Here is a 19,857-nt window from a genome sequence, read left to right on the forward strand (position 1 = left end):
CCTCCACCCTACATGTGCACACACCTCTCTCTGTTGAATAAATAAATAAAATCTTTAATAAATAAACAAACAAACAAATAAAGTGACCTCACCATCCTGACTCATTGCATGTAAATTATGGCAATGAAAGGACCACAAAGAACAAACACACCATTCAGGAGTGGCATCACTACAATCCAACAGATTAAAAAACAAAAATACTTGAAAACAGGATGTCACTCAAAAAAATTAAACAAAGAATTGCCATATGATCCAACAATTCTACTCCTTGGTGTGCACCCAGAAGAACTGAAACTAGGGAGCAGACACTCGCACATCAATGTGCCTCACACCAGTGGTCATGATGGACAAAAGGCGGATACTATCCAAATGTCCATCAAAGAGATGAATGGATAAACAAACTGTGATATAAACACTCAATGGAATACTATTCAGCCTTACAAGGGAATGAGACTGTGACACACGCTACAATACAGATGAACCTTGAAGACATTATGAGAAGTGAAATAAGCCAGACACAAAAGGGCAAATATGGTGTGATTCCATCAATGCGAGGTACCTATCAAGTCAATGTCAGAGAGACAGAAAGTAGAGACAGAGGGAATTAGAGAGTTACTATTTCATGAATATGGAGTTTCTGTTTGGAATGATGACGAAGTTCTGCAAATGGATAGTGTGACGGTTGCACAAGATTGTGAGTGTGCATCATGCCACTGAATTATACACTTAAAATGACCAAAATGATAAATTTTATGTTATGTATAATCTTACACCTATACATTTTTTTCAACAGTGTTCACTGTGTTCATCAGTGTTAACTGTGTTCCTTCACATACGTCATTTCATTTCAACTTTTGCAACCCTGAGGATGTTTTCCTTTGCTCCGTAGAGGAGTTGAGGTCCTCAGAAGTTAAATAATAGGCCAAAATTCTCAGAGCTTGTATAGCGCAGAGCAAAATTCAAACCTCCATCTTCTGAAACGATGCCCAAAGCCTGGTCCACTACGCCAGGGCTGCCTCACTAGTGGGTTTTACATGGAGGGATGGAACATGGAGAGAAAGAGAAGGAAGAAGGGGTAGGGAAGAGGGAAAGAAGAGAGAAAGAGACCAAAAACCCATGACTACAAGTATCATAAGATTACTAAAACTATACAGAGTGAAATCTGTCTCCAAACATGGCATGAATATAGAAAGGATTTTTCTACGCTGAAAAATAAAAATTAGAGCTGATGCCCTTCTACTTGTTTTTATTCAGATTATCTTTAAAAGAGGTAAAGTAATTGTAAAAATAATCTTCCGTAGTTTAGAGCATATCAAGAAATTCCATGTTCTAATTAAAGAAAAGCAAAATCTTAAAGTTCTTACTATTTTAAAAGACTGTGGCCAACAGAAATCATCTAAAGAGCCTCTCCCGCTACAAGAACCAGACTCTTCCCCCCGCCCCCATTTTTGGGCAAAAGAAATTACATGTTTGGCATCTGCTACATAGCCCTACAGTGGCTTACGTCTCAATATATATGCACAAAGGTACGCAACAATGGAGAGAAAAACAAACTGTATTAGATGGAAGGAAAAAGAAGTTTTTGAGGTTCAGCTCCACCAACTTAATATCATACCAGAGAGAATCAATAGTTACTAACTCTAGTAACCTGAAATATTCAAGGTTTTTCCCCTACTCCCTCTCTGAGTAGCAGTAGACTTAATTAAAAATACATTTGAATAGGAAGCTAAACAGTGATTGGCCTCCATGATATTTCTTGGGAAAGGCCCAATAAGGTTCGAGACATGGTGTTCTTATTTGATTAACTACTAATTAGCTATCATCCAAGAGCAAAACAACATGCCTACCAAATTCAGTATTTTGAAGGGAAAATCTATCTTTAAGGTCAATTAAGAGTAAAAATAAGTGATTTTGTCTGTCTCCTCCTTGCAGTTTACATTAACTATCATTTGTTTGTTTCTCCAAGACACCCCCGTTCTGTAACACATATATCACCAATCTCCCCCAACTGCTGTCTTCACATTTCTGTTTTCCCAACATGGTGCATACCATATATTCCAATTATCTTTGCACTCAAAAAGAGAAATCCCAAGTCAAACACCAAGAAGAAAGTGTAGCTAGTACACTTCTCATGATGAGCACTGTATAGAGCAATGTATAGAACTGTTGAATTGCTATATTGTTCATCTGCAGCTAATATAACACTGTATGTTAACTATACTGGAATCAAAATGTTAAAACTTAATACAATTTTCGAAGAAGCAGAAGAAATGTAGCCAGCAAATGCTTCCTGAGGAGGAAAGACAGGAATGACACAGGCTGAACCACCTTCCCACCACAAATGTCAATTACATGAAGAGCCCATTTGGAAGAAGCAATTATGAATAGGTAAATCCTGTTGTTCCAACCCAGCAGAAGACCTAGGTATTCTTCAACAAAGTCAATTATTTCTTACAGCCTTAACCTATATTATTTTGATTTTTTTTTCATTTTTTAATATAACCTCTACCCTCAATGTGAGTTTTGAGCTCATGAATCCAAGACCAAGAGTTGCATGGTCTACTGACTGAGCCAGCCAGGTGTCTCTCTATATATATTTTTAAAGGTTTTATTTATTTATTCATGAGAGACAGAGAGAGAGGCGTAGAGACACAGGCAGAGGGAGAAGCAGGCTCCATGCAGGGAGCCCGACATGGGACCGGATCCCAGGTCTCCAGGATCAGGTCCTGGGCTGAAGGCGGCGCTAAACCGCTGAGCCACCCGGGCTGCCCCTCTCTTTATTATTTTTTTAGAAAGAGACCTATAACACTTGAGAAACAAATATGTAATTGAATACTTCTTAGATTATCTCTTAGAATTCTTTTGAAAGCAGAACTAGAAATTGTCTTAATCATGGCCACCTGAAACAATCTCCTCTCTTGCCATGTCCATTAAGTTTCCACTCTTTGCTTTGTGAGTTACAAAATCAAAGTTATAAAAATATAAAAATAGGGATCCCTGGGTGGCGCAGCGGTTTGGCGCCTGCCTTTGGCTCAGGGCGCGATCCTGGAGACCCGGGATCGAATCCCATATCGGGCTCCCAGTGCATGGAGCCTGCTTCTCCCTCTGCCTATGTCTCTGCCTCTCTCTCTCTCTCTCTGTGACTATCATAAATAAATAAATTTAAAAAAATTTAAAAAAAATAAAAATAAAAATATAAAAATAGGGACACCTGAATGGCTCAGTGGTTGAACATCTGCCTTTGGCTCAGGTCGAAATCTCAGGGTCCTGGGATCAAGTTTCGCATGGGGCTCCCTACAGGGAACCTGACTATGTCTCTGCCTCTCTCCCAGTGTTCTCATGAATAATAAATAAAATATTTTATTAGAAATAGTTATCACCTCCAAAAGTTTCCTCCTGCCCCCTTTATTTATCAGTGTGTGTGTGTGTGTGTGTGCATGTGGCAAGAGCACTTAACATAAGATCTACCCTCTTAGCAGATTTCTAAGTATGCAATATAACACTGTTAAGTATCAGCATTATGCTATTCCACAGGCATATAACTCATCAAGTTGTATATATTAAATATGAATAGCTTGTCTGTCAATCCTACCTCGATAAAGTGGTTTAATATACATACAACTTTTTAAAGTGTACTTTATTTTTATGACAAAAGCCTTTTCCAAAGCAGAGACCTGTTTTGTTAGAACAACAACAAAAATTCCAAGCATTCCAAACAAGGCACTGCTTGTAGTGGAGACTCAGGAAGGAGGTCACGTACTTCATCTCTTTGAGATGTGAACAATCCAAAATGATTCTTCAAAAAGAAATGATTTATGTTTCTGTGTACCATAACACCAATTCCCTAAAGTGACATTCGGACATTTTTTAAAGCAATGGAATTTTACAAAAACACAATTGTAAGTGAACTGCCACCATTTCAAGGAGCTAAGGGGAGGCCGTGCTGGGGCCAGCAGTACTAGCAGAGCTGGGCCAGGTCCCCCGGACCTTTCCCTCAGCAGCCTCCCAGACACCATCACAGAAGACAGAGGCTTCATCAGACACAATTTGAAAACTAGCTTCTTGGTTTTTGCTCTGGGCAAAATCAGTAATGAACATTTTAAGAATGAGTGCTTCATTTAAAAAAAAGAAAAAAGGCATCAAACAAGAAATCCTTTCCCCATTGATTCATTACATAGAGAGCTCTGCAAGCAATCATCAGGAAAACCCTGAGACTGTCTCCCTCAGATGCTGGTCAGTGGCTCTAAGGCATCCTAGTGGTCCTCTGTTTATGTCTTCCCAGGATTCCTGGGTCTCCATGACATGCAACCACCAAGAGCAGAAGCTCACCTGCCCACCCAAACCATGAGCATTGGCATGACTCTCAGGGGGGTGTCCAGAAGAAGGTGACCACACACACCTGCAGCTCCGGACCCTGTCACAGGATACAACTTCACAGGTAAGCTGACAATCCACACCCACACCCCTCTGGGTTCCAAGAAGTCTTCCCTCCAGAGAGCCCGTAACTCGTTCTCACTAGCTTGCTCAACTTGTTCTACCTCATACCTCATGTTTTACCTAAAATAAGAAGTAAAGTGACTTGAATGCTCCGGCCTACTGCTTGTTTAAAACAGTAGCAATTATAATTGCTTTTATAATTACTACAAAGGTGACTGAGCCTCTTACTGGGTGTCAAGAACCCAGTGAGAAAAGAATTTCTGGCAGAGAACACAAGCGGCAGGTTGGGAAGAAAAGAAACCTGACCGCTGCCTTTAGGTTTGAACTTTCTAAAGTTGGTGGCAGGGTTGGGAGAGGCGGTGGTGGTGAAGGCGGACTTCACCCAAACTGTAGAAGCATCACTTGCTTAAATATAAGCAGCCACATGACAGGGCAGATAGGCTGGGGCATGCAAGCAAAGAAAGGCCCTTTAAATCATCTGATTTTGCACCAAATTACCAAGAAAGGGGAATCAGCGGTTCTTCCTAGCCTGATTGTCTCTTGTACCATAAAGTGTTCATTATGTGAGAAGCTAGTACTGTCAGATAGAAAAGAATATAAAAGTCACTTTTCCCCTCATGTGTTTTGATCAGAATTGCCAAGGAAAGGAATACTTCACAAGCTATGCTGGAAGCACGGATGTATAAGGAATTTTCATATTCTGCTGGTGGCCTGAAAAAGCAATCTGCTCCAAAAATGCAGAGGGTGTGAGAGCCAACTTTCAAAGTATTTTTAACTAACGTAGGTTACGCCTGTCTCACTACCCAAAATCACAGCAATCATTCCGTTGCACAAAAAGATAACGCAGTTGGAAGGGTTACTGCTTTACCAGGATACTTATTTAGTTATTCAGGAATTTTTACACCATCCAGCAAAAATTTTTGAACTTAGATAAATGGATAAAGCATGGTTAAAGAGACCCAGAGAGGGAGAAAGTGAACAAAATGAGTCAAGTGGATATTATTGATTTAACAGAAGGTTTCTGTAAAAATCTACTTGATCTGTGCTGAGATCTTACTTCCAAACTATGCCATGAAAGTTGAAGATTTACTCAAGAATAAGGGATATTAAAAAAAAAATACATATATATGTGTGTGTGTGTATATATATATATATATATATATATATATATATAGAATAAGGGATAAAACAGAGGAATACTCTCAAAATGTTTACATGCTCATGTAAGACACCGAGTCATTCCTGTGAGGTAGCTGGAATAAAAGATACGAATGCATGACTCACACAGACCTAACAAAGGAAAAGGTTTTCAAGAAGGGTAGGTAGTGGGGAAGGTAAGGCTGAACTGTTGCCTTTATAATGGAGAGATTTTTCTCAGGAAGCCGATACTCTTAACAGAGTAGAATGATATAGCAATCCGAAGATCCCATCTCTGCTTTGTTAGGAGAGCTCTCCCAATACCAAGAATGACATGGCAGGCAACCAGATTCTACTCAACAAAATCTGAAAATTAGTATCGCATTGACCTTGGCACTTCTGCCTAATACAATTATTTATTTAGCTGCTAGTTCAGGTCTTTAACAGAAGCTATTAATGACTCAGACAGTAGTGACTAAGTCTAGTGAAGTGCTGGCCCATCAATAGCCAAAAGCCATTTGTTCAAGTTCTACCCTAAATACAGTCTGGAATGGAAGGTAGACCAGCTGGCTGAGCAATGGGTGTTACAAGGATTTATGGTAGACCTCCACAGTGGCCGGTGCTGTGGTTCTACTCTCAGCTTGCACCTTTGACCCACTCTCTAATCATTTAAGGACTAGATGAGCCAGTACAAATCCAGTAATATCAGAAAAACAGAAGTAGGGACACCTGGGTGGCTTAGTGGTTGAACATCTGCCTTTGGCTCAGGGTGTGATCCCAGGGTGCTGGGATCGAGTCCCGCATTATGCTTCCCACAAGGAGCCTGCTTCTCCCTCTGCCTATGTCTCTACCTCTCTCTATGTGTTTCTCATACATAAATTCTGGGGGAAAAAAAAAAGAAAACCAGAAATATTTTATATCTATTTAATTATTTTTTAAAAGAATATTGCTCAAGGCCAATGAGTAGATATCTGGCACCACATATAGGACACTACTTTGTCATTATTTGCAAAATATATATTAGACACTGTTCTCTATTATAAACAAATCTAATAAATACTTAATTCTTAGATGTGATAGAAGTAAATATTCACCTACTCAGGCCTTGTGAGGTAGCAGTGTTGTGTAAAAGCCTATTTACCATTGTGCTTCATGGGATAGGAAGGGGACAATGGTGTCCTTCCCCCCCTGCTTCTCAGCCTCATTCAGAGGAAACCAGGAAATAAAAAATACTTCAGTCTGTAATTCCTTAACTTTCAACATCTTCATCTCAACAGGTACCAGGATGGCATTAAGATTATAAATGTGTAACCCGGAGACTGTTAGCTTCTAAAAATGGAACTGGTGCGCAAACATAGCCCTATTAACTATTACGTGGGTAAAAAGGACAGACACTCCATTAGGACTAGCTTCTTAAATATTAGCAGATATTGCTTCTTAACAGTCTCTTTGCTATTAGATTCTGTATAAAGTCTAGTACAGCTATTAACAAGATCTAATTTTCTTCCAGCTTTATTGAAATATAATCAATTAATAGGATTGTATAAATTTAAGGTATACAATGTAGTGATCATACACATGTGATGTGTGTATATACCTGTATGTCTATACATGTTTCAAAACGATTACCATAAGGTTAATTAATACACCCATCACCTCAACTACTTACAATTTTTTATAGTGAGAATAATAAGATCTAATTTTTACTTTTTTTCCCCCTACAAAATATATAGAAAGATCTGTCAAGATAATGGCCACCAAAGTAGATGATGTTGGGATAAGCTAATTCTCTAAATCCTATAGAGTACAGGCATCTGAGATGGCAAATTTTAACACTGGCAAAATGTTGATCCTTCTCCTAAAAAGTACATTTCTTTTTTCTTGCCTTCTTTCCATGTTCTCGTTACCACTACAGGGAAAGGCCCAAGAGGAGAAAATCCATTCCCAGCTTTCCTAACAAAAAAAAAAAAAAAAAAAAAAAAAAAAACAAAAAAAAAAAACTTAACAAAGAAGGTAGGAGTGAAAAGGAGAATAACAGCTCAATGATATTTTTGGCATTGCAATTTTACACTCATCATGGTAGCTCCCTCCTCGACATCACCACTGTGCCCAGCCCACCCCGTGTTTTAATCAGTGGTTCCCTTGCCTCCCACAATTATTCATACAGCCCTGCTGAATAATTTTCTTTCCCCTGCCTGGCATAACAACAAAGTTCAGAAGCAGGAAGGGACGCCACTTACAGGCAGGTCAGACAATGATGTAATTAACAGATCAAGGAGAAGTGTTATTTCAGAAAGCCCCATAGAACAAGAGATGGGCTGATTTCTCGGGTCAAGACACTGCCAGGAAACTACAGTTGCTAAAGCACGAATACCTAAATCAAAATGTTTTCTCCAAATGAATAAAAACATGTGTATATATGTATTATCCCGTCTTGTGAAAGTTTCATACAGAAGTTTTAAATACAAACAAATTTAAAAACCGGTTTGAGAGAGGACTCCTTTCCATCTCACACTAAGCAAGGGGCAGCCTGTCTATTTTTGTATGCCTTTGCCAAATCAAATCCTTTAAAAAAAAAAGAAAAAAATCAATAATGCAGGAAACCAAGTTGACCCACAAGGAACTGAATTCCACATGTTAGGTGTTAGGAATGTCAAAGTGGTTAAAACCAGTCCCCACTTACAAAGAATAAACTAGTGGAGGAAGTTGTCAACAGATAGTTTTATATAATAATACACAGGACAGTTTGTGGGCTTATAGCTTCAGCCACAAGTCCAATAAAGAGCCAAGTGAGAGATGTCTTGCTTGTTCTGTCTTCCCTCAAAGACAAAGAACCAGTTGACTCAAGGCCTGGGACTCAAACTCATGACTGCAGAGGAACTGGCAACCAATGAGACACGGCTTTCAAAGTAAAACTTTAACAGAAGCTACAAGCCACATGATCAGCTGCAGCTTCTGCTATGAATTTGAGAAGTATATTTCCCCTAGGTGGCTGTGTTTTCAGTTCAAGAATGGAGGTCTCATCACATACGAGAAGTTTCTCATTCTGTGTTGCAAAAACGTTGACCACTTCTACTCTCCTGAATGTACAGTCTTCCATGTTTTAATAACTACCGCAGTGTGATGCACTGGGTTTAGAAGTACCCATCAAATGAGCAAAAGCAAATGCCAAAGTTAATAAAAATAGGAACATTGTACAAGACGTCCCAAGTGTATCTAAAGGTGAACAAGCAAATTGAAACTTAAATAATTAAATAAATGAACTTTGGTACTGTTATGCCACTTCAAGTTATGTAAGGCTCAGACGACATAGGAGAAACATTACAAAAAAAAAAAGTCAGGATGGCAAACCTCTAACAGGCTCAGGTAAAGCAACACAAATTAAAAATTGCAACCTGAAACAATGTCATATCCAAGCTTATACCAACTCCTTCAAGACAGAGGCCACATCTTATCCTTCTCTTTATCTTCAGCATCTAGAGCACATCTGGCAGTCAGTAGTCACTGGATCCTGCAGAGGATACCTTTTTTTTTTTTTTAAGATTTTATTTATTTATTTACTCATGAGAGACACAGAGAGAGAGAGAGGTAGAGACATAGGCAGAGGGGGAAGCAGGCTCTCTGTAGGGAGCTCGATGCCAGACTCGATCCCAGGACCCTGGGATCACGCCCTAAGCTGAAGGTAGATGCTCAACTGCTGAGCCACCCAGGTGTCCCAGTGGAGAACTTCTTTATATGTACATGGAGGAGAGAGAATATGCAAGGCCTGGCTCTCATGTGTATTCACTTCCAACAAATGCCAAGGTGAAAGCTATTGGTAATGTGCTAGAGCTAAGGAGCTTCTATAAACTCAGGTAGGGCATTCTTGCCAAATCAGATCTCAGGATTCCGGAGCAAGGGCTGCAGATCCCTATTTCCCAAAACTCACCGTGGAAAGCATGATTTGTGTGGCATCTTGGCTCCTTGCCCGTATCCAAAACAATCAGTTGCACAAAGTAGGTTTAGTCAAAACTGTTTGGACTTCGACCCTCTACCAACATCTGGGTTCAGCATGATTCCTGACCTCTACCTCAAACTAGTGATTTCAAACACTAAGAATCTCACTCAACAAGAAAGTAACGTTGTAAGTCAAGGCCAGGGCAAACACGGAAGCCAGAATTAGCAAAAACACTACAAAGATAGGATTCTGAAGTCCTCAGAAATGTTTCTGAACACCCAAAATATTAAAGTTGCTTCTCAGAAACAAAAAATATAAATATACTTTCTCAAATTAAAGTACTATTGCTGAAGAGAAAGATAGTTTTGGGGAAGCTAAATGGTTATTACATAGATAAAATAAGCTTTTTTTTTTTCTTTGTAGATAGAGCATAACTTTTCACTCTGTTGTCAAGCTTGCGTCATAAAACCTAGTTCATAATCTGGGAGACCCAAAAACTTAATTATTTGGAAAAAAAAAAAAAGACATGTCTTAAACTGACCTAGTTTGAAAGCCTGGATGCCTTTAAATTGCCAATGAACTGAAGCCATTCATGAGAATGGAGCTTTTGAATGCTGAGAATGTTCTCTGGGGCTCAGTGCAAAGATATTTGGCATAGATGACTGTAAATATTTGTAAAACTCTGGGTAAATGGACAGTGCTTGACCACACTCACACCTCACTTCCAGCACAGTAGTGCAGGATAAAGTTATCTAGGGTGATTGCTTCAGGGTTTTTTTTTTTTTTGGGGGGGGGGTTGGTTATGTTTTCTTCTGTTTTAAATAAAATGTCAAGCTGCCTAATTCTGCTACTTGACATCCCTTTTATTCTTACATTCTCTATACACGTTTACCTTGTATTTGTTTACTCATCAAGTTTCAATTTGTCAGAGAAAACTTGAGAAGCAGAAGAGTTTTTTCTCTTTCCTATTTTTCCAAGTGTGTGTCCTCCACAAAGAAAAAGAGATGAGTCACAGGTGCGCACAGGTAAAACTGGAGGTGTGTGAAAACGCGGCCTTGGACTGAATACAATTATCTCAAAGCGGCTCAAGGGTCCGCTACATAGATCTTTCTCGCCCCCTCCACCTCCTCTTCAAGATGGTTTCAGAAATACTTGAGGGGCTGCTACTTAGGAACAGAACTAAGTTCTGTTCATAAGGGAAGGGAGGGCAGAGTCAGGAGAAGGAGGGATCCACAGAGCAATGGGATGTGAAAGGGACCAGGGACCATCTCAGCGCAAACTACAGCAGCCAGATCCTTCAGTAAGACTGGCTGGATTCCTTTTTGCCTCTTACCCACACCCTGAAAACTGAGTCATCTCAAAGTTCATTTATGTTGTTTCTGGGCCTAGACCCCCCCTTCTCCCCCCCCCCCATCTGCTGCTTCCGAAATGCTAAGATACATTGTTCTTTAATTGAGACCTTGCAGTGTTCAAATTAACATCCAGAAATGCCGCATTACGAGAGCGCAGTCCTACAGGGACCTACAGGGACCTACAGGGACCTACAGGGACCCCCAGCTAACGTTTGGTCAACATCGGTGCAGCAGCAAGAAACAAAGTGGCACACGACAGCGGAAGCAAGAACGAGGGCATTTCTCCAGAACAGGAGAATTCATTCATTCCTGAGAAGTCTGAGCGTGGGAAGTAGGGGCAGGCATCAGGGGCAGACGCACAGCGGCATTCCCGAAACTCCTAAACCGGAGCAAAAGGTGCTTGGGGAGCCCTCAGCTCAAGGGACCCGGTCTCTGCGGACGCGGGGATCGCTTTCGTTTCAACTTAAAACTTGAGAACAGCAACAGAGGATCAGAGTCCCGCTCTGCCTTATCAGCAATTCCGTGACAAAATCGTCAGGATAACCAAGATCCCATCGTCCTCCCGTCCCTGCAGGTCGACGCCCAGGGCCCCAGGGCCGCGCGCTTCAGCGTCCGCGGGGATGCCGACCCGGGGTCTGGTCTCCCCCTGAGAAAGGCGGGGGGGGGGGGGTGAGCTAATCTCGAATTTGCCCATCGATACATCCCGTGGAGGCCGTCTGATCAATGATCACTTTCTCTTTACCTTTCCAGGGGCGTCCGCAGGTAAAAGTTAACAGGTGTCGGACGCGTGCAGCTTGGGCGCCGCAGCCGCGAAGGGGAGCTCCGCACCAGGGAGTCCGAGACTCTTGTCCCTTTTTTTTTTTTTTTTTTTCTCTCCCTTTTCCCAGGCCAGCACCCCGCCGGCCCGGCCACGCCGAACCTACCTGCCGGGAGAGCCGCGGTCCTCCGGGCGCCGCGAGCAGGCTGCGCGCCCCCGGGAGGCCCGGGCTCGGCGCTCGGCGCTCCGCAGGGCTGCGGCCGGGCGGGCGGGAGGGGAGGGGAGGGGAGGGGCGGGGGGAGGGAGGGAGGGGAGGAGGGCGGGAGCCGCGCCGGAGGAGGAGGAGGAGAAGGAGGAGGAGGAGGAGGAGCGGGAGCGGGAGCGGGAGCGGGGCCGACAGCCGCCCGCCGCCCCGAGCGCCGCGGAGCGTGGGGCGCAGCTCGCCAGCCGCGGGCAGCAGGAGCGCTGCGAGCCGCGCGCTCATTTATACAGGAAGCGCAGGCGCCGCACTTCCTACTTCCCATCTGGGTCGCACTTGGAGAGCAGGTGAGGGGCCCTTGACCCCCGCCCCGCCCCGCCCCGCCCCGCCCGCAGGCTGGACCCCTGCGCTCGCTGCGCCGCTCGCGGCCCCTCGCCCTCCCCTCCCCCTCCCCTCCCCCTCCTCTCCCCCTCCTCCTCTCTCCCCCTCCTCTTCTTCTATCTCTCCCTCTCCCCCCTCCTCCTCTTCCTCCTCTCTCTCTCCCTCTCCCCTCCCTCTCCTGCTCCTCCTCTCTCCCTCTCTTTCTTTCTCCTCTCCTCTTCCCACTCCCTCTCTCCTCTCTCCCTCTCCTTCTTTCTCTCTCCTCTCTCCTCTCCTTCACCCTCCTCCTCCTTCTCCCCCTCCCTCTCCTGCTTCTCCTCCTCTCTCCCTCTCCTCCTTTCTCCCTCTCCTCTCCTCTTCCCACTCCCTCTCTCCTCTCTCTCCTCCTGCTCCCCCTCCTCTCTCTCTCCCTCCCCTCTCCTCCTTCTCGGTCTCTCTCTCTCTACCCCCACCCCCCCCTGGGACTACCGCTGCAGAAATCCGGGGCAGGGTGCCTGGCTGGCAGCCCTTCAATGCCCTTCACCCCACCCAGACCAGGACATTTCACCTCTTGGCCTTGCAAGCTTGTGGCTCATCTGCCCTTGTTCCTGCTAGGACTCCTTCCCTCTCTCCCTCCTTCCCGGCTCTTCGAAAATCTCTCTTTTACTTGGGATCCCCAACCTGCCTTCCCACCCTGGCAGCACACTGTTTTTATAGAAACATTTCCCAGGCACACATCTCATCGGAAACACCCTGTCCCTGATTTGTCCTTTTGCGTCTCCTGATTAAATGAGAACACAGGCAATTCAGAGCAGGACGGTCTTGGTCTTCCCTTACCTCCTAAAATAAAGGCACACCTTGATGACACAGTGATTTTGCTTGAAGTGCTTTAGCAACAGATTGGATGTGGGAACCCATTGTGACCTGGCAGGCAGGTTGGATCTGGTTGAAGAGAAGGTAACACAACAATCCAGAAGCTGTAGGGTATGCTATGATGTGCCCTCCTCACCACAAAATCTCTGACACTTGTGTGTTTAAAACATGATATACCTACTCACTCCCCACACCTGCCACCACCCCTCCTCCCCTCCCCATGTCACAATCACAGTCCCTAATCTGTTGAACCCTTGCAATTTATAAATGTCCCTGCTGTGATACAGGAATCTTTCTGTACCTGCTGGGCAACCTCACTCTACTTTTGCAAAGGCAGCCAGGAGTGTGCTTCCTAAAAAGGAATGGGCCCACCTGTCTGTTGTGGAAGGGATCTGAGCGTGCCAGTGAAGCAGGGGCAGTGGGTACCACTCCAGACAACATAAGGAAACTGCTTCTCAGCCCTCCCTGTTCAAGAAAACCTACAGGTCAAAGCCATGTGCTTGAAGAAAACAACGTACCTACATGATGGTAGGACAGGCCCAGACCAGTCCATTACTGGGGGAGGAAGAGAAGGCAGGCAAGGAAAATAAGACAGAGAGCACACAGTAGGGAGGGACCCAAAGCAATAGTATCAGAGGACATTTGAGGCTGAAAAGTTGTTCTGGCAAGTTTAGTCGAAATGCCTAATTTTAAAGACAAGGAACCTGATGGCCAGGGAGTTTGAAGCGGTTGGCCGGAACCAGAGAGGGGCAGAGCTGGAATGAGACCTGAATTGTATTAGGTGAAAAGGTACACGTTAATGACCACCCCACGGAGTCTAGCTCCAAAATTAGCGGTAGTTAGGCGCTAAGATAATCAACTTTCAGGTGCCTGAGGGACTCAGTTAAGCATCTGCCTTCAGCTCAGGACACAATCCTGGGATCCTGGGATCAAGCCCCACTTCGGGCTCCCTGCTCAGTGAGGAATCTGCTTTTCCCTCTGCCTCTTCCCCTACTCATTCTCTTTCTCAAATAAACTCTTTTAAAAAACAAATAAAAATAAATAAGATAATCAACCTCAAGGTATTTTCTTACTGTAGTGGCCACTGTCGATGGAGAGGCATTAGGAAAGATAAAGCCCCTTCTAAAAGGTTAGTTTATTCATTAGTTCAATGCAAAACTTTGGCACTGTAGACCAAAGTTCAACACAGAATCCACTTTCTAAATTATCATGCAATTAAGTCATAATCTTTTGTCAACAGGATAAGGGAAGAAGCTGCTCCCCTGAAAACATATGTTAAGCAATGATCATGCCGCCTGCTGTTGCAAATGGCAGAAAGAAAGGGGGAAAACTGGGTAACTAAATAACATCAGCATGGTTTATTTTCACTATGTAAGTTAATAAAAAGTACATTAAAATGTTAACAGGATTAACTAAACACATAGAACGCTATAGTAGTATGTGAACAACTCTTTCAGATCTGGAATAAAATAACTAGGAATGAGGGGCTCAATCCCAGGACCCCGGGAATCATGACCTGAGCCGAAGGCAGACACTTAACCAACGGAGCCACGCAGGTGCCCCTCAATCATTTATTGATCTCTTCCCAGACAAGCTGTTAGATGCTAGAAAGACAAAGATAAATTGGATCTGGTTCCTGTCCTGAAAGAGCTCTCAGTCCAGGGAAGGAGTCAGACAAGAAAATCCAGGAGTAGCGTACTGTGGTGAGTGAAATGATAAACATGATGGTCTATGGGAGTACACAGAAGAGCTGTGGAAAGGGGTTGGTGAAAACAATCAAGAAAGGCTTCCCTGAGAAAGTGATTCAAAGCTGAGTCTTCAAGCAGCCACGTGGGGAAGGTGGAGAGAGGTGAGCCAGCTGCAACAGCCAGTGTAAGCACCTAGGTAGTCCTTGTCCTAAGTCAGAGCACATGCATTCAGAATCAAAGAATGAGGGCCTGAGCCAATATAGTGACCATTGGCCTAGAAAGGAAGGGGATGAGTGGAGAGATGTTTGAGAAACAGAAGTGAGAGGAGGGACCTGGTATCCAATTTGATGTGGAGGCTGGGGGAGAGAAGAGCCCAGGCTGCTGGTGCCAAGAAATGAGAGTGCAAACAGAGGAGGAGCAGTCATACAGAAAATGATGATTCCATCTGAATCCTTCAGAATCTGAGGTGCCTCTGGGACATACTGGAAGGCTTGTCTCATAGGCAATCAACAGAAGGTGGAGAGTCTTTTAGTAATCAGCAACCTTGAAGTAGTGGTCACAGATGAGCTCACCAAGAGCTGAGATCACCCACAAAAGGTAGCACACTGTAGAGAGAAGCAACGGCTTTGGACCCATACAAACTTTATTGCCCACTCATTACTGTGTAAGCTTGAACAAGTTTTAACATACCCAAAACTCAGTTTTCTCATCTATGAAATAGGAATGATGATATTCATCGCATAGGCTGTTGTGAGGGTCAACAAGGGGTTTGTAAAGTATCGAGCACAGTACCTGATGACACTACACAAGTCTTTAGGGTGGGCCAGTGAACATCACCTCCTGAAATTGTGTAGCACACAACCTGCTCAGCTGTACAGCACGGCCCTGTCCTGAGATGCAGTAAGAATTCGGTCCATGTTATTCATCTAAGGAAAGGAAATGAGAAGCGAAAAGAAAGGAATCGGAAAAAAGAATCCAGGGGCACCTGAGTGACTCAGTCAGTTAAGCATCTGAGTCTTGATCTCAGCACAGGTCTTGATCTTGGGGTGGTGAGTTCAAGCCCTGGGTTGGACTCCACGCTGGGCATGGAGCCTACTTAGAGAAAAAGAAAGGAAGGAAGGGAGGGAGGAAGGCAGGCAAGCAAAGAGAACGCAAAGGAACCCCAGTATTTAAAGGGTAGGTGAAAGAGAAGCCCCCAAATATGCCTAAGAAGGAACTGCTTCTTTTAGGCTGCCAAAATGAATGTAACATTTGATATCTCAGACTGAGAAGTAAAATCCAGCCACTATCATCTAGAACAGTATTTTGTCTGAGCAATAACAGACATGATATTACAAACTATCCACCTGAGACTGCCGTCATGTGGATATTCATCATAGAGAGTCATCTCCCAATCTGAATTACAGACCTCCCTAAAGAAAAGGCAAACAAAATCTTCACATTAACAGTAAGTAATCCAAACTGTAACAGGAATTCCATTACCTTGCGATATACCAAAAATCATAAAAAAGCAAACCCAAAGTAAATCCAAAGCTTGCTCAGAGTTTTCCCTACATAAGGAGGCTAAAACAAATATAGAATAGAATTACTAGCTTTCTCAATATGTATAAGATGCTCCATAATAATATATAACTACCACATGTAGTATCTAATAGGTGTGTGTTATAAAATGCACTGAGGTCCTACATAAGAAGTGAATCAAGTGGAGTTTCTTCTTGTTAACATGCTCTCTTTAATATAAAGAAAAATCAAGATGCATTCTTATGCAGTTGAAATTACTCTTCTAATATACCTGAGTCGGTAAATTAGTAACACATACCTTAGATGTGACATCTTAATTACATCCTGCACTAAAACCTAAATTAAAGAAAAAGATTTGCTCAGTTTCAAAAACCAGACAAAAGAACACAAGTATTGGGAAACGAGCTTCTGCAATAAAGTGCAATTCTGTCCACAGGAAAAGATGTAAGGCAAAGGTCACCAGCTCTGCCAATGCCAATTTGGTCATTTCTGCTTTTCAAACAGCTATAACTCCATTTGCATTTTTCTGGTGCATCTAATGGTGCTCATTTATACATTCAGTCAACATTTATTGAGCGTATTAAGCATAAAACTAAGAGTAAGACACAATATAGGGCACCTGGGTGGCTCAGTGGTTGAGCGTCTGCCTTAGGCTCAGGTCATGATCCCCGGGTCCTGGAATCCAATCCCGCATTGGGCTCCCATTAGGGAGCCTGCCTCTCTCTCTGTCTCTCATGAATGAATGAATGAATGAATGAATGAATAAATAAATAAATCTTTTTAAAAAAAGAGTCAGACACAATACAAAATAAGACTTAAGAACATTACAAAAATAATGTGATAGAAACTATTCAAGGGATATGTTCAGGATGACTTGACAGTCATCCAGTTACCTGAGACTTGATAACAAGGTTTTCAAAAAGCTGGAAGTATGTCATTTGGTTCTATTTCAACCATACAAGAGCATCTGAACATCTCACAGAGCAAGTCAAAACCTGCTGAGCCCCAACAAGAAAAACTTGACCAGAATCCTCTCAAGCCGTCATTTCCATGATGCCACACAAGAACCCATCGTGACTCCAGATGGACAGCTTACAAAAGAAAAAGACTCCAAAGGATTCAGTTGTTCAAGACTCTGAACATTCCTTATATAACACCACTAGCCAGCTAGGGTTATAGGCCAATAAGAAAATGGGATTCAGAATTATTGTTCATCACCGAACTACAGAAAAAATGACTGCCTCAGCCCTGACTTAAGATTCTCCATGAGAGGGGCACCTGGGTGGCTCAGTCTGTTAAGCATCTGACTTTGGCTCAGGTCATGATCTCAGGGTCCTGGAATAGAGCCCCATGTCCTCCTCCCTGCTCAGCAGGGAGCTTGCTTGTCCTTCTCCCCTCCTCCATGCTGTCAAATAAGTCTTTAACCAAAAAAAAAAAAAAAAAAAAAAAGATTCTCCACTTAACATCTCCAAATTCCTACGTATCAGACAATGAAAAAAAATCCTTAAACAACGTTCCCATAATTCATCATCCCAGATACTGTAGCAATTGGTTACCCCCTCTTCTCTTCCTACAAAATAATGAATCATAAAGTCCCCAGTGAAACCAGAAGCCAGATAGAACTAACAAATATTATTGTCTGCAACAGATCAAAGAAACCAAACTAAGGGCGTGGAAGCCACAGCTAGATGAATGCTGGATTGAGAAATGCAGGTACCTTGAGAGGGAGGGATCTTCTTCTGTATCCTCCAAGAGAAAAAAATCTCCCCTACTTGTGGGAAGCTTATTTCCTTTCCACATCTACCACCTTACACCTGAAGTCGTCCAGACCTTCCTCAGCACCATGCCGCGGTGTGGTCCTCAGGAAGAGCAGCTCAAGGACTTTTCTTTTATTAACAACTTTAGCAAAAACCAGAGACTCCGTGCAACAATGTCTGCATTGTCAACAGAATGGAATCTGGGGGATCCCTGGGTGGCCCAGCAGTTTAGTGCCTGTCTTCCGCCCAGGGCGTGATCCTAGAGACCCAGGATCAAGTCCCACATCGGGCTCCTTGCATGGAGCCTGCTTCTCCCTCTGCCTGTGTCTCTGCCTCTCTCTCTCTCTCTCTCTCTCTCTCTCTCTCTCTCTGTCTCTCATTAATAAATAAAATCTTAAAAAAAAAAAGAATGGAATCTGAAAGATCTTTCTTACAAATCATTGTTCGTTCCTTAAGTAGATCCTTCTCATTCCCCTCGGCCTCTGGAGAGCAATCATAGATTAGGAAGCATATGAAGATCAGCTTAAATAAGCAAGGATTGCAGTCATGCGACATGTCTTTGCAAAATGCCTTTTCCAAGGACCTCCCAATAATTTTTAAACTCATATTATGCCTGACCCACTCAACTATACCTATCTCGAGGAAGTCACTGTGCCACTAGTTACAAGTAATCAACATCTCGTAAGGCCAGTAGTGAAAAAATAATTTACTGCCCGGAGTCCTCTCTATTCTTTCCACTTCTAACTCAGCTTTCTCTTTCTTCTTCAACTATGGCACCTAGGGAGCACTCAAATTATTCAAATTATTCTTGTGTCTATCTTCCTCAGTGGTCAGAAGTGTGTCACAGCATGTTTTTCACTTCCTACTCTCATCAGCCCCTCATTGACCACATGCTAAAGATAACAGTCAATGGTGTCTTGTAAGCATTTTTCTCTCTGCTCACTTAAGCACACCACATGTGCACACATGTGCACACACACATCATTTATCTCACATCTGTGAATTACCTATTCATATTCTTTGTCCATTTTGTTTTAGAATCATTTATATTTTTCCTGTTCGTATTACACATTGCCTGAAATATGTTTTACAAACGCTTTTTCCAAATGAAGCTGATGCCTTGATTTATTTTGTTACTACTTGGACAAAATGGTTTTTGATGGTATATTCAGATATGCCTCCCTTTTCTTATCTAGCTTCTTCTGGGGATTCCAGTCTTTTTTAAATTAATTAAAGTACAGGTGACATATGTTACTTTCAGGTGTACAACATAGTGACTTGACAATTCCATTACAGAATGCCCACCACAGTAAATGCAGTTACCCTCAGTCCCCACACAATGTTATTGCAGTATCATTGACTAGGTTCCCTATGCTATACTGTTCATCCCTGTGACTTACTGACTTTATAACTGGAAGTTTGTAGTTCTTAATCCCCTTTATCTACTTTGTTCACCCTCACCCAACTGACCCTGCTCTGGAAACCACCAGTTTGTTCTCTATATTTAACAATCTGGGGCTTTAGGGCACCTGGGTGGCTCAGCAGTTGAGCGTCTTTTGGCTCAGGTTGTGATCTCAAGTCCCACATCAGGATCTCATAGGGAGCCTGCTTCTCCCTCTGCCTATGTCTCTGCCTCTCTCTCTGTGTCTCTCATGAATAAATAAATAAAATCTTAAAAAAAAAAGATTCTGCGGTTGTTTGTTCATTAGTTGTTTTTTAGATTTTACGTATAAGTGAAATCATATGGTATTTGTCTTTCTCTGACTTCTTTCCCTTAACATTATGCTCTCTAGATCCATCCATGTTGTTGCTGCAAATGGCAAGATCTTGTTCTTTATT

The 19,857-nt window shown here is 42.9% G+C and overlaps 1 protein-coding gene across 4 annotated transcripts in view; it reads right to left on the reverse strand.

The window, feature by feature from the left end:
• The window catches only part of RNF144B (ring finger protein 144B), a 172,944-nt gene that overhangs the window by 63,847 nt on the left and 89,240 nt on the right, over nucleotides 1-19,857 (reverse strand). Inside the window, exon 1 of one of the 4 annotated variants that reach the window (XM_055322530.1) lies at nucleotides 12,748-12,858. The exons of 1 other annotated variant lie outside the window; for it this stretch is intronic. The gene's annotated coding sequence lies outside the window, so the exon portion shown is untranslated. Of the gene's footprint in view, nucleotides 1-11,605; nucleotides 11,734-11,786; nucleotides 11,924-12,747; nucleotides 12,859-19,857 lie in introns of those variants that run through there. 2 more of the 4 variants (XM_055322529.1, XM_055322528.1) reach the window with 2 other exon arrangements.

The sequence above is a fragment of the Nyctereutes procyonoides genome, unplaced genomic scaffold (genome assembly GCF_905146905.1).
Source record: "Nyctereutes procyonoides isolate TBG_1078 unplaced genomic scaffold, NYPRO_anot_genome, whole genome shotgun sequence".
NCBI lineage: Eukaryota > Metazoa > Chordata > Mammalia > Carnivora > Canidae > Nyctereutes > Nyctereutes procyonoides.